The sequence below is a fragment of the Pyrus communis genome, chromosome 8 (assembly GCF_041283825.1).
Source record: "Pyrus communis isolate YQ-2024b chromosome 8, ASM4128382v1, whole genome shotgun sequence".
Classification (NCBI taxonomy): Eukaryota; Viridiplantae; Streptophyta; class Magnoliopsida; order Rosales; family Rosaceae; genus Pyrus; species Pyrus communis.
The window spans coordinates 14,198,254-14,210,235 of record NC_142572.1 but is presented as its reverse complement, the minus strand read 5'-3'; the positions used below and the strand labels follow the sequence as shown (position 1 = coordinate 14,210,235).

Below are 11,982 nucleotides of genomic sequence, written 5' to 3'. Positions count from 1 at the left end.
AAACTAATCCGGAATATCCAGACGTGGATGAGTGGTATGACTGCTCAATTTCCCCTAATTACAGTGACTACGTGAGCCGGACGACTCCCAAAATTAACCACGATAGTTCTTCCCTTGTAATAGACTTAGCCAACTGAAGGATTCAATTCCATGGGATCCCGAGTCTTTAACCGAAAGAGTTGCTAATTGCAGGACCTCTGCCCATGAAAGAGTTCATGTGACAAGATGGTTCGTCCTCGATGTGCAAATCTTCATAAAGTGGCTTGGTTTTAAAGTGTTGCAACACTAGTTAAGCAACCTGTGCAATTAAGTTGCGACGCGGAAGGATGTGGCCTCTGAGGCGCGATTTCGCCTACACCTCACGCCTAAAATGCCTACGAAAGCCTGGGACGATGCCTAAAGTGGTTAAATAGGTCGTTTGCTTTTGTAAGTAAGATGCCCAACCGATTACCCAACGGCTAATAGCCCAAGGCAATCCGTAAGCCGAGACTTACACTTGCTATGATTACGTGGACTTGCCTACTTATTTAAAAGCAGTGTTTCCGGCTGACAGTTTACGGTTGAAGTTTTGCAAGGACAAAAGCTAAGGTAAGACTACAATAACTATGCGGATCTCTTCTGTTTCCTATGAGAAGCATGAGTCTGGCCGACGGCTTTGTAAGTTAAACACTTCGCAACACGCCTCTGGAAGGCTAAGGCTTCAGAAGCCATTCGAAATCGGAATACAACCATAGAGGCCACACGAACTCCCCTGCTTTCTACGTGAAATATGCGTTCGATCGTTGGCCCTATAGGTTAAAAATTTCGCAATACGCCCCGGGATGGCTAAGGCTCCAAAAGTGACTCGAAAGCTGGAATACAACCATAGAGGCCACGCGAACTCATTTGCTTCCTACGTGAAGTACGCGTTCGATCGCTGACTGTTAAAAATTTCACAACACACCCTAAGAGGGCTAAAGCTCACAAAGCTATCTAAAGCCGAGATTCATAACTATAGTCACTATGCGAACTCACTTGCTTCATGCGAAAGCATGAGTCCGGCCAACGACTTTATAAGTTAAAAATCTCGTATTTTTCCTTTTACAGGTAAAGCTCTAGAAGCCCCAAATCCAAGACTAAAGCCTAAAGTGACGACGTGGGATCGACTGCTCCATCGAAACAGCCAACATAACTACCCGTCCTACGATAAAGTTTTGCAAAGACGCCTTAAGCAGGCAAGGCTCCCGAAGCCCCCAAGCTGAAACTAAAACCTAAGTGACAACATAGGATCAACTACTTTGTTAAAGCAGTTCACCTAGTCGCCTGTCCTACGATAAAGTTTCACAAAAGACATGGCGAAATAGAAGGATTGAAGCAAAGCAAGGAAAGCTGTTTATTAAATTTCTAGCAAATTGATAAACCGGCTCGAAGGCCAACAAAGTTCAAATAAGTAGAACAAAAAGGAAAAGAAGAAAATTCCTAAGTCTAAGAAAAAAATATTACTCCTTGGCAACCTGGGCAACCACTGGTTCCTTGACTGCCACGCCTTCAACAGCCATACCGCTCATAGCAGCCAAAGCTTCCATCAGCTCATCCTCAGCTATCCTTGTCTGGACTGCCTGACCTTCAGCTGCTCCACCAAAGGCAACCTCAAACGAGAAATCAAGCAGATCAACTGGAGAAATGGAAAAAGTCTCGAAGTCCTTCTTGGAAAACTCATAATCTGACGGTTTGCCCTGAAGATGGTCTACATAACCAAACTTGTAGAAATCGGTCTAACAAGAAGCAAACACCACTTCGTGACCAGTTTTCTCATTCTTCAGCTACACATTCTCCTCAACAAGCCCAGTATGAGCACTTTGCAACTTATCTAGTTCATTGTTTAGGTTCTCGCTAGCATACAGCGCACCTTGTAGATCCACTTCCTTAGACTCAAGCTTACTGGCAACCTCCTTAAGACAAGATACTTCAGCATGCACGAAGATAAGCTCCTTGTCCTTAGCAAAACAAGTAGATCGTAGCTCCGAATTGACACGTTCAAGGTTCTTGACCACCGAAGAAACATGACTGACTTCTTTCTTTACAGTTTCTAACATCACTTGAGTCGCACTAAGCCTAATTTTCAAGTCAACGACTTCTTGATGAGTGATCTCCAGCTGCAAAGAAGTGAAGGCATAGACTTCAGACCCCTTCAAAATGGTGAGTTCAAATTCGAACTTCTCGATCTTTTCAACAACTGAGCAAAACTGAGCCACCAATGCCACTTCGGCTTCTTTAGCACACTTGATAGCATCCTGATTTAAGCGCATAGACTCAACTGCCTGGATTAAAGTCTTATGCATTGTAGTAATCAGGGAGGACCTCATTGAGTAAGCAGGATGATTCGCAAAAGAGTCTGAACGAATGACAACTTTCCCAACACTGTCAACAAATTTGACGCATGCATCGACGTCTTCAAGCAGGTCAGCCTTCACTAGTACAAACCTCGAGAAACTTTTCAGCTTCAGACTCGGTAAATCTCTCACAACTGTTTATGAGAGCAGATTTCCCCTTATCAGCAAACGAGTCAATCATGGCAAAAGGAAGAACAAGCCCAGACGCCACCTTAGCAGTAAAATCCACCTTCTAGCTCCTTATAGTGGCGAGCTTCTTAAAAGTCGAACCAGGCGTAGCTCTCAATGGACGTTTCAATACAAACCTAGACACCAGAGGCGTCATCGAACCCTTCCGCTGGGCAAGTCTCTCAGCAATGAATGCGGTTACCTTCAAAGCAGCAGGTTTCATAGGCTCAGGCTTAATAGTCTTCTTCATCCCCTTGGGGGAAGTTAGATCAATGACAAGCTTCTCGGCAATAGACGAGCTCCCACGAGCAGCAGAAGAAGTCCTTGGCTTCTTCTCGGTCGAAGACTCACAATCAGGTGAATCTTTTCTTTTCACCCTCATTGGCAACAAGCTCTACAGCAACGATTGGGTGAGCCAACGCCTCATCTTTTATCCGCTTTATCTCTTCCCTCGGAGGCAGGCCTTTCTCTCGACAAATAGGGCTGAGCAGCTAGCTCCACTCATGGTATTCAATAGGAATGCCCAAGGCAATGTGCACTTTCTTCAAATCTGCCGAAGTCATTGGAGTTGAGCCAACCTCTGAATCTGCACAAAGTAAGAAAGACGACCAATAAATTGAAGTCATGGAGCAGCTTAACAAAAATTCAAGCAGGACAAGAATGAAACAGTTCGCCTACCACTGATAAAGATAGTCGAGACACGCAGCTTAGGAGAAGAGTTAAACTCCTACTCTCCGCTTACCTCTAAGGTATCTCTTGCCCACTCATGATCACCTTTGCTAAAAACATCGAGCAGCCTATGGCGAAACCTCAGCTACCCCACACCTTCCTTGTGGCCAATCTCAAAGAAGTACTAGAACTCATTTATGGTCAAGCCAAGATCAAATAACCTACTCAAGTTCAAGAACCCTACCATCGCACGAACTGCATTTGGGAGCACTGAGCAGGTGCGCATTTCATAGAGCAGATCACCTCCTGGAAAAGACGCGGCATGGGAAAAGTAAATCCCAACACAAAGTAGTACAAATGGAATTTGATGGCCCTCTTCCTAGCAGTGGCTCATTCGTTGCATGGCTCATGGCCGCTGTCATATTTTAGCCGCTTGACGCGAACCCCTAACAGAATCGCATGCTTGTACGTCTCAAGAAAAATCAGAAACAACTTGTCGGAATTGATCTTGACATATGTAGCCTTGAAGTAGCCCACCTTGACGGTACAAATGTGGAGGATATTCGTCATTTTTGCAATCGGAGGAAGACATCTCAACGTTTCTACAAAAAACACGAAGAAAAATATTTAAAGGGCATCTCGCAAGAAGAGAATAAAAAATAAATAAATAAAAAATGACTGCAGAGCCTAGCACCCTAGGGCCAGGCCTCACGACCCAGCTCATTTACACGGCTAGGCCACAAAATGCCAATTCTTCATTCTAGCTCGCCTTACACGTGGCCCATGCCATTTTAGCCCAACATGGGGAGAGGCATGCGCCTCTTTCCCCTTATTCTTCTGCGCCCAACGCACCCCAAGGCAGGCCCAGGCTTCTCAGCCCAGGTCGCGCATGCAAGAGAACCGACCTACATCGGTCTCTTTCTTTCTCTTCTCGCCTGCACGGGCCATACCCAGCAGCCTTGAAGACCCGGCCCAAGCCGGTCTCCTCGCGCCCTAGTGTACCTATCCCTTCGGCCCAAACAGAGCCGTCCACCTGGCCCATGCCAGCCAACTTCCGCATTGCACCACCATGTTTTCCGCTGAGCATAATAGCACGTGGCACCTCTGCTACGTGGTTCACACCTCCTCGACCTCTGCCGATCCAATTTTTTAAGTCCCAAGACTCCCAAAAAATTCAAGAAGAAGAAAATTCAAATTTTTCTTACCTTGGTGCAACACGGAGAAGAAGAACTACAACAAGAGACGACTTTTTGCAAGGGCAAGAAAAGCAGAACGCTAGGGGAAGAGGAATAAAAATTTCCTCTGGCTTCGCTTCCTTGTTGGAATAATGATTGTTCTCCAAATTTATTTAATCCCCTGCCTGAGGCAGAATTAAATAGGTATTAGGGGCAATTGGTTTCCTTTTCCTAGAAGAAGTCTATCTCCAAATCAAGAAAAAAGATCAAGTTCAAAGTAGGAAACAATTCTACAAACCCAAGTAGCTTGGGATTTCTACACCTACTGCCCTTTTCATATGTGCATCATAGTAAGTGTGGGGGCATTTGTGGAGCCTAAAATAATCCCAAAAATTCTGAAGGCGACACGTGGACTTTCATTCAGATTGCCCTCAATAAATGAGCAGGCTTCTTAGATGTTCCCACGCGCAGCTCACATCCTTGAAGGACCCAGCAGCTGAATGCCCACAACTCACCTGCCCTTGGTAAGAAATTAAAGATAAGGATTAATTACCCAAATCCTATCTTTAATACATTCCCAATTGAAGATTGACTCCAATCAAGTAAGTAATCCTAATTATAATAAATTAGGGATAATTACACCATTATCTCAAGATATTATTTCCTATTTAATATCTTGGGAATATTTAGAGAATATCTCTCCATTAAACACTATGGCCGACCCTATTCCTATAAATACCCCATGTTCTACCAAATTTGGAGAGCTTTCGCAACCCTAAAAAAACCCTAAACACTTTACTCTCTTAGAGAAACTAACTTAGGCATCGGAGATCCGTTGACTTAACCCCCCCCCCCCCCCCCCACCACCTTGTGGGTGCGTGAGGCTTAGGTCTTTGATCAAATGTGTTGATTGTTTTGCAGGTGCATTTTTGTCGAGACTGAATACGGCAAAATTTTGCATCGACATCTATTATGTTTTTACCATATCAAATAAAGGACCATGTTGTTATCAGATTATATATATATATATATATATATATATATATATATATATATATATTTAAAAGTATGTAAAACTGAAGCAGTTTCTTTTGAGGGAACCATATATTGTTTTATCAAGAATTGCTGGTTCAAGCTAGTCATATTGATATCAACCTATATTTATTGTATGTTTTATATCGATGTATATACACATACACACCACAGGGGATAAATGTGACAACCCGTTCCAAATTTTACGTTTTTATTTTATTTTAAAAGCGTGAATTTACTAAATTGCCCTAGAGGCAAGGACTTTGACTTCCGTTGATCATCGACTTGAGAGATGTGGGACTTATTCTTTAAGCATATCCTCGTAGTACTCTTTGGTACGAACGTATAGGCGAAAGCCGTTTGCGCGTTCGGATTATAACGGTATAGTTACGGACGTTCGAAATTGGTTATTCAAGGTTTAGTGTGTATTTAAATTAAACCTCCACTTTGTGGGGGAAGCCCAAAATCAGAAACGGAGGGAGGAAAGAAAGAAAGAAAAAAAAAAAAAAAAAAAAAAAAAAAAAAAAGGGAAGAGAGCTTCCCGTGCACCCATACCTGCGCCACCACGAGACCATCTTCCAAGGCCGATTCTGGCCAACTCCGGTGGAGTTTTTCGATGCCACCACCACCATCTTGAAGCTCTCATTCCCCTCTACAAAACCCACCCAAGAACCACCTTGATTGACCATGGTATGAGGCGGTTTGAGGCCACGAAAGTTGACGAAAATCAATGGTGCTCCGGCCACCCTTTTCGATTTTTCGGCAAATCGGCAAAGCAATGGCCGATGCCACCACTTGGGCTTTGTAGCCCATCATCCCAGGAGCAAAACCCAACCAACCTTGACCCCGTTGGACCACCGTAGACGACGAATCGACGTCGGGAAGTTTTAGGCATCCGCCGGCTTCGTGGGCAAAATTGACCATCTTCCGTCCACTTTTGGACTTCGTGGCAGGTATGAAAGTTGCTCCACTTAATGAGATCTTCATTTCTGTGAAGTTTGAGAATTTTTGGAAATAGTTGGATTTTCCGGCGAGTCGGGGCGGCCGACCGCCACCCGCGGCGGCGCGTGCGGCGGCGCGTGGCCAGTGGGCCGCCAATGCTATTTTTAGGCTATGTCAAATGTCTTGAATTCAGTTTTGTCATTTGAATGACGTAGGTTGATAGTTGGAACCTAAATTCATTACGATACGTTACTTGATAAAAAAATGTAAATCGATGATCCGACCGTTGGATCGTCACCAAAATGGGATATATTATAATACGTAATATTTAAAGATTATAGGAATTTACAGTTTGGGAATCTGACTTACGGATCTTCCTGAATTGGATTTGTAAGTTAGTAAAATAAATGTTCATGGCCACTTGTTTTAGGCAATTGGCGGAGATCTGACCGTTGGATCGTAATGAAATTTTAGTATGTTATTCTTGAAACATATTGTGGATCGTTGGGAGTTGCGGATTGGAAATCTGATATGCGGATCTTCCGGGTCAAGTTATACAGGGTTGTAAACCCTACCGTCGATCTTTGATCAACGGTTGACTTGTGGTCAATGGGTATCAAACTATTTTAGAATGTCGTTGAGGTTGTGTTTTATGTGAATTACGTACTCTTCGGATAAGAGTTCTGAGATGTGATTTGATAATTGGTCACAGGGACCAATCATTCAGGACGCCTCGATGTGTGCGCTAGAGAATCATAGCGTGGACTCCAAGTAAGTGGATCTTTTCCTTTTTATCGTACATATTATTGAGAGTTCTATCGACACTTTTAAATTGATTAGGTATATTACTTTCATATATAATTATTGTGAATGCTTGAAGTACGATATGAACTACGAATGGCTTGATCCCTATTTAGGGTACGTAGGCAGTCTAACGAGACGTTAGATGCAGCCATAAAATATTTGAGACCAAAGCCTTGCTTGGGAAATTGAGTAAGGCGAAGGAAATTGGTAAAGGCAAGTTTTAGTTTTATGAATTAGTTAGCTAAATTAGTCTTAATTGGGTCGTCATGGATAATTATCCCTGAAAATAAGTAGTTTGGGAGTAATGCGTTATTGATTGTACACTTCTCACTGTATTGTTTATAATTGAACATGCTACGACATGGTTGAGTATTAGATTGCATCATAGTATATCAATATGTATATTACTTGCATATAATTATTGGGAATGCTTTCAAGTGCAAAGGTGAACTCAGGACACCCAGGTAAGTTCAGGTGAGGTTATGGTACTAGTTGAATCGATTGCGTTATAGCATGACTACAGTTATGTGTTAGGCAACTTCGATACTGTCGTACTGGTTGCCATGAGTTGCACATGTTATATTGAGATGCATTGAGAGCTCATAAACCTGCACCCCGGTGTTAGTGCTCCCGCCCGTGGCCAGGGCACAGTCCTTCACGTGATGTTCACCTCCCGCACCTTATGCTCACCTTGGATTCAAGGTAGGTGCACAGTCCTGTCGTACAGACCACTTTAGGTGGTTCCGACTCGTAGGTGACCCGCGATTATTCGCCCAGTCTTCACGTGATCGTAGCACTTGAGCTTATTTATTTACACCCAGTCCTGTCGTACAGACCACTATAGGTGGTTCCGACTCGTGTGCAGGTATACTTATTGAGCTATATGCTAGCCAGGATTGATGAGATATAGATAAGTCGTACAGGTCACTATAGGTGACTCCGACTTATATGCTAGCCAGGATTGATGAGATATAGATAAGTCGTACAGGTCACTATAGGTGACTCCGACTTATATGCTAGCCAGGATTGATGAGATATGGATAAGTCGTACAGTGACTCCGACTTATATGCTAGCCAGGATTGATGAGATATGGATAAGTTGTACAGGTCACTATAGGTGACTCCGACTTATATGCTAGCCAGGATTGATGAGATATGGATAAGTCGTACAGGTCACTAGAGGTGACTCCGACTTATATGCTAGCCAGGATTGATAAGATATGGATAAGTCGTACAGGTCACTAGAGGTGACTCCGACTTATATGCTAGCCATGATTGATGAGATACGGATAAGTTGTACATGTCATTTTAGATGACTCTGACCGATATATCACTTTGTATTGATTTAGTTCATTTGGCCTACTTATTAATGTATGGTGGAGTTAATGGCAAACCGTGGTTTTGGTCATTTCTAAGTATGGTTTGGATATATGTATATATGTTGTACTGTCTTATGGAAAACGATACGGGTTTTACATTAGGGCATTACTTTTAGAGAGGTAATAACTTTGGGAAGCTTGGTTTTATTGCTTACTTACACCTTCTGTTTGGTGCCCTCCAGGTTTTAGCTGCTGAGTTTGTATCGACAACAATCTGTGGTGAATCTTAGTATTAATGGATATTTTTGAGGGTATGATTCTTACCCATACTACTGTACCTTACTTATGCTCTGACATCGCGTGTGAAATGGGTTCGATCCCACTCGTAGCGCACTCTGGTACTTAGACACTTTTAGATTCAAATTTATTCACTTTTTGTACACTATCACATTTTATGGCTTCGTCACCTTCCAGGTGTCGGCCAGCACAGCTCGATTCAGGGTCCAAGTGGACTTTCTGGGTCGGGGTGTGTCAGTTTGGTATCAGAGCATATGTTGGGCCGTATTGTGTTCATCACACGCGTGATGTGAGCACTCTTGGTTTTTGTGTTTGACGTTCGAATGATGCCACCTCGTCGAATATGGAAGGATATGCTAACTTTTCTTAAGTTTTGGACAATTATGTTGTCTTCACGACATTTTAGATGATCATTTTGGCCATGTCCATAGAACTAAAACGAAGATTTTCCTTGTGGAGGAAAGGTATAAAAGTGAGGCAAGTTGATGGCCTAAGTAAATGTTTTGATAATCATGTATTGCCAGAGATATTACCAAATAATTCTATCATTGTCCTACCGCCATTAGTATTGATTCTTTAAAGATTGGAAATCTTAGTTAATCTTGATTTCTTTGTAACATTCCGCGGAAGATCATCGGAGGGATAATTATTGTTCGGTCCCTATTAGCACTAATATCTTCAAGGGTACTTGTGTTCATGTTGGATCTTTAGGAGGAAGATCGACTGTCGATGAAGTCTTTTTGAAAGTAGATATTAAGTAAGGTCTTTTTCTAGCATTGAGATTTTTCAATCAACGCTATTCCAGATTTTTGCTTTCGTAGTTGTACTTATTAAATGTGTGAGAATAGGCTTGCGAATGTAAGTTGTCATATCCTGGGAGTTGTAGAAATCCGAAAAGCAATCATCAAATCCTCCTAGGATCAATGAACTACTTCGCTTGAGCCGAATAAATTAGGATCGTGGAAGCTTAGGAATAAGCTTTGCAATAGGACGTTAAACTCATGATTGTTGTTTTACCTTATCACTTATTTAGGTAAACGAAAACCCTTTGACTAACCACCTCTCGATCACTTCCATAGACATTAGAATCGAATTGCGGGATGATATCTCACTGTTAGATTGTTATAAGTGTCGAGGAAACTGTGAAGACCTTTTAGTTCGTGTCGTAGAGTTGGTTAGTAGTACTGTAAATTTCGAGGACATATACTTTTGGCGTCATATCCCAAAAATCCTACCGCGGATACCACCACATTGTTAAGTTGGTATGGCAACATGACGGAGTATTGCTTTTACTTTTCACGATTAGAATCGTTTGAAACGAATCATCTTATTCATTGACCTAAAGTCAACAGTCATCACCTTATTTCGAAGGCTAAATGACACTTCTCGGTGGAGATTTTGATGATGCATGATGATTGTCGATTGATGTGATAAGTCAATTCGGATTCAGACTTTCTTAGTATGTTAACGCTTATGTTTCTCGGTGGTAGAACCGCTAAAGATGAACCATCATACTTCTGACCTAGAATTAACAATTTCTAATTTCATTGGAATATTGATTGGGACTCTTATGTAGAAAAGTGTGTCCAAATCTTCATTGATCTTAGAACTTTTTATTACATTTACTTTTTGGAACAAGCTAAGTTCTGTCAGAGGCAATAGTAGAATTAAATTAGCATCTATGAGTGCACTATCGTGTATCTACTCTCGCACATTTCCAACTTGTCCTTTTCTATTTAATTGGGAAGTATCTTTTTATATGCGCAGTTCGAGATATGTGGTATATGTAAAGAATGTGAAATTCATTAATCGTGATGCTAAACCGATGATACGCTTATATGATGTTCCAATTGGTGGTTGTTTACTTAAGTAGAAAACAATATTTTTCTTGCTCAAAAAATTGAAGTATTGGCAATAGTTATTTCCTGAAAATGGGTGTTGAAATTTCAACAATAAGACACTTGTGAAGACCACTAAGATAGAAGTGGGATGTAGTCAACCTCTTCGGGTGATGTGATCTAGAAGTTCTCTTTGTGACGTGACCAAATGTGGAAGTAGGGAAGAGATAAAATCGAGACTTCCTTTGATGTGTTTTAAATGAATCCTCACTCTAGATGGACCTTGCCTTTGATTAATGTTGTGAGGATATTGAGGTTATAGAGTTCAAAATTTTCTGGACAACTACAATTTTCTAAGTGCGTCCAGAGGACGATGACTTTTTGAGAAAACTACTCCTAGACTTTTATACCAATTTCAGTAAACAGAAACCTGACAAGATTATCATCTTGGTGTATTTATATTTCATCGTGTTACATGTTTCACTTCCAAGCCTTTGGAAGTCGTTATGAAGGTTTTAAGTATTAGAAGTTGTTCCTTATTGCATTTCTATCCCTAGATTAACGATTAGTTTGAAATGAGTTACTCAGACCTTTGTGGACGAGTTGCATCTTGTTTGTCCCGCCAGTAGCATGGTTGCAGTATATCCTTATCTCCATTTTAGTCACTTGTAACCACGGTTACAATTTCGGGTTAACTATGGTATCATTGGAGTTGATGTATGAAGATTTTACGCACAACGCATATTTAATGAACGCATACTTTTGTTAGAATTATGGGTAACTACGGTTACATTCCTGTTTAGGAGTATGGTATCCTTCGAAATATAATACAAATATTGTATGTGCAGTTTGTGATTTACAGCAGATTATTGCGAACAAATATTTGATTGAGATTGTGATGTAGAAAATTTATATTATTGACGATGTTGCCTCAGAAGGTAGTGAATGAGTACGATCGAGGCTGGCATGTGTATTTCCCATTGAGGGGCAAGATGGTAATATTGCACCCTCGGGAATTGTTACTTGCTTATCAAGACAACAGTGAATTGTCGGTTTTGCGGGGTGCAGACCGTAATATTAATAACTTATTCGTTGGGTTGTTAAGCAAGTAAACAAGTAGATTATTCTACGTTAATATTTGTATTTACTTATTTAATTCGTTAATGGTTGTTTGGGCTCGACCCAAAAATATTACATGCTTAATTTCGAAGTGCGTTACGCTTTGAACACGTTTATGAGAGGATAGTAGGAATTTGGAAGCATGAAAGAAGAGTCACTACGCTCCGATCATGACGGAATGTCATCCTCTTTTATGTAGTCGCCATCACTTTGTATCTTCCTCGTGTATGTATTTACATACATATAT

At 41.4% G+C, this 11,982-nt stretch overlaps 2 long non-coding RNA genes across 2 annotated transcripts; one reads left to right on the top strand and one right to left on the bottom strand.

The window, feature by feature from the left end:
- The first annotated feature begins 5,987 nt into the window (after nt 1-5,987).
- On the top strand, nt 5,988-8,926 carry LOC137729207 (uncharacterized). Its single transcript, XR_015965056.1, has 3 exons — nt 5,988-6,369; nt 7,071-7,129; nt 8,724-8,926. It is a non-coding gene; the product is annotated as an uncharacterized LOC137729207 (long non-coding RNA).
- Nucleotides 7,450-9,015, bottom strand: LOC148695149 (uncharacterized). The gene is made up of 2 exons (XR_015965057.1): nt 8,268-9,015; nt 7,450-8,178 (listed from the first exon to the last, which is right to left on the bottom strand). It is a non-coding gene; the product is annotated as an uncharacterized LOC148695149 (long non-coding RNA).
- Nucleotides 9,016-11,982: the final 2,967 nt, after the last annotated feature.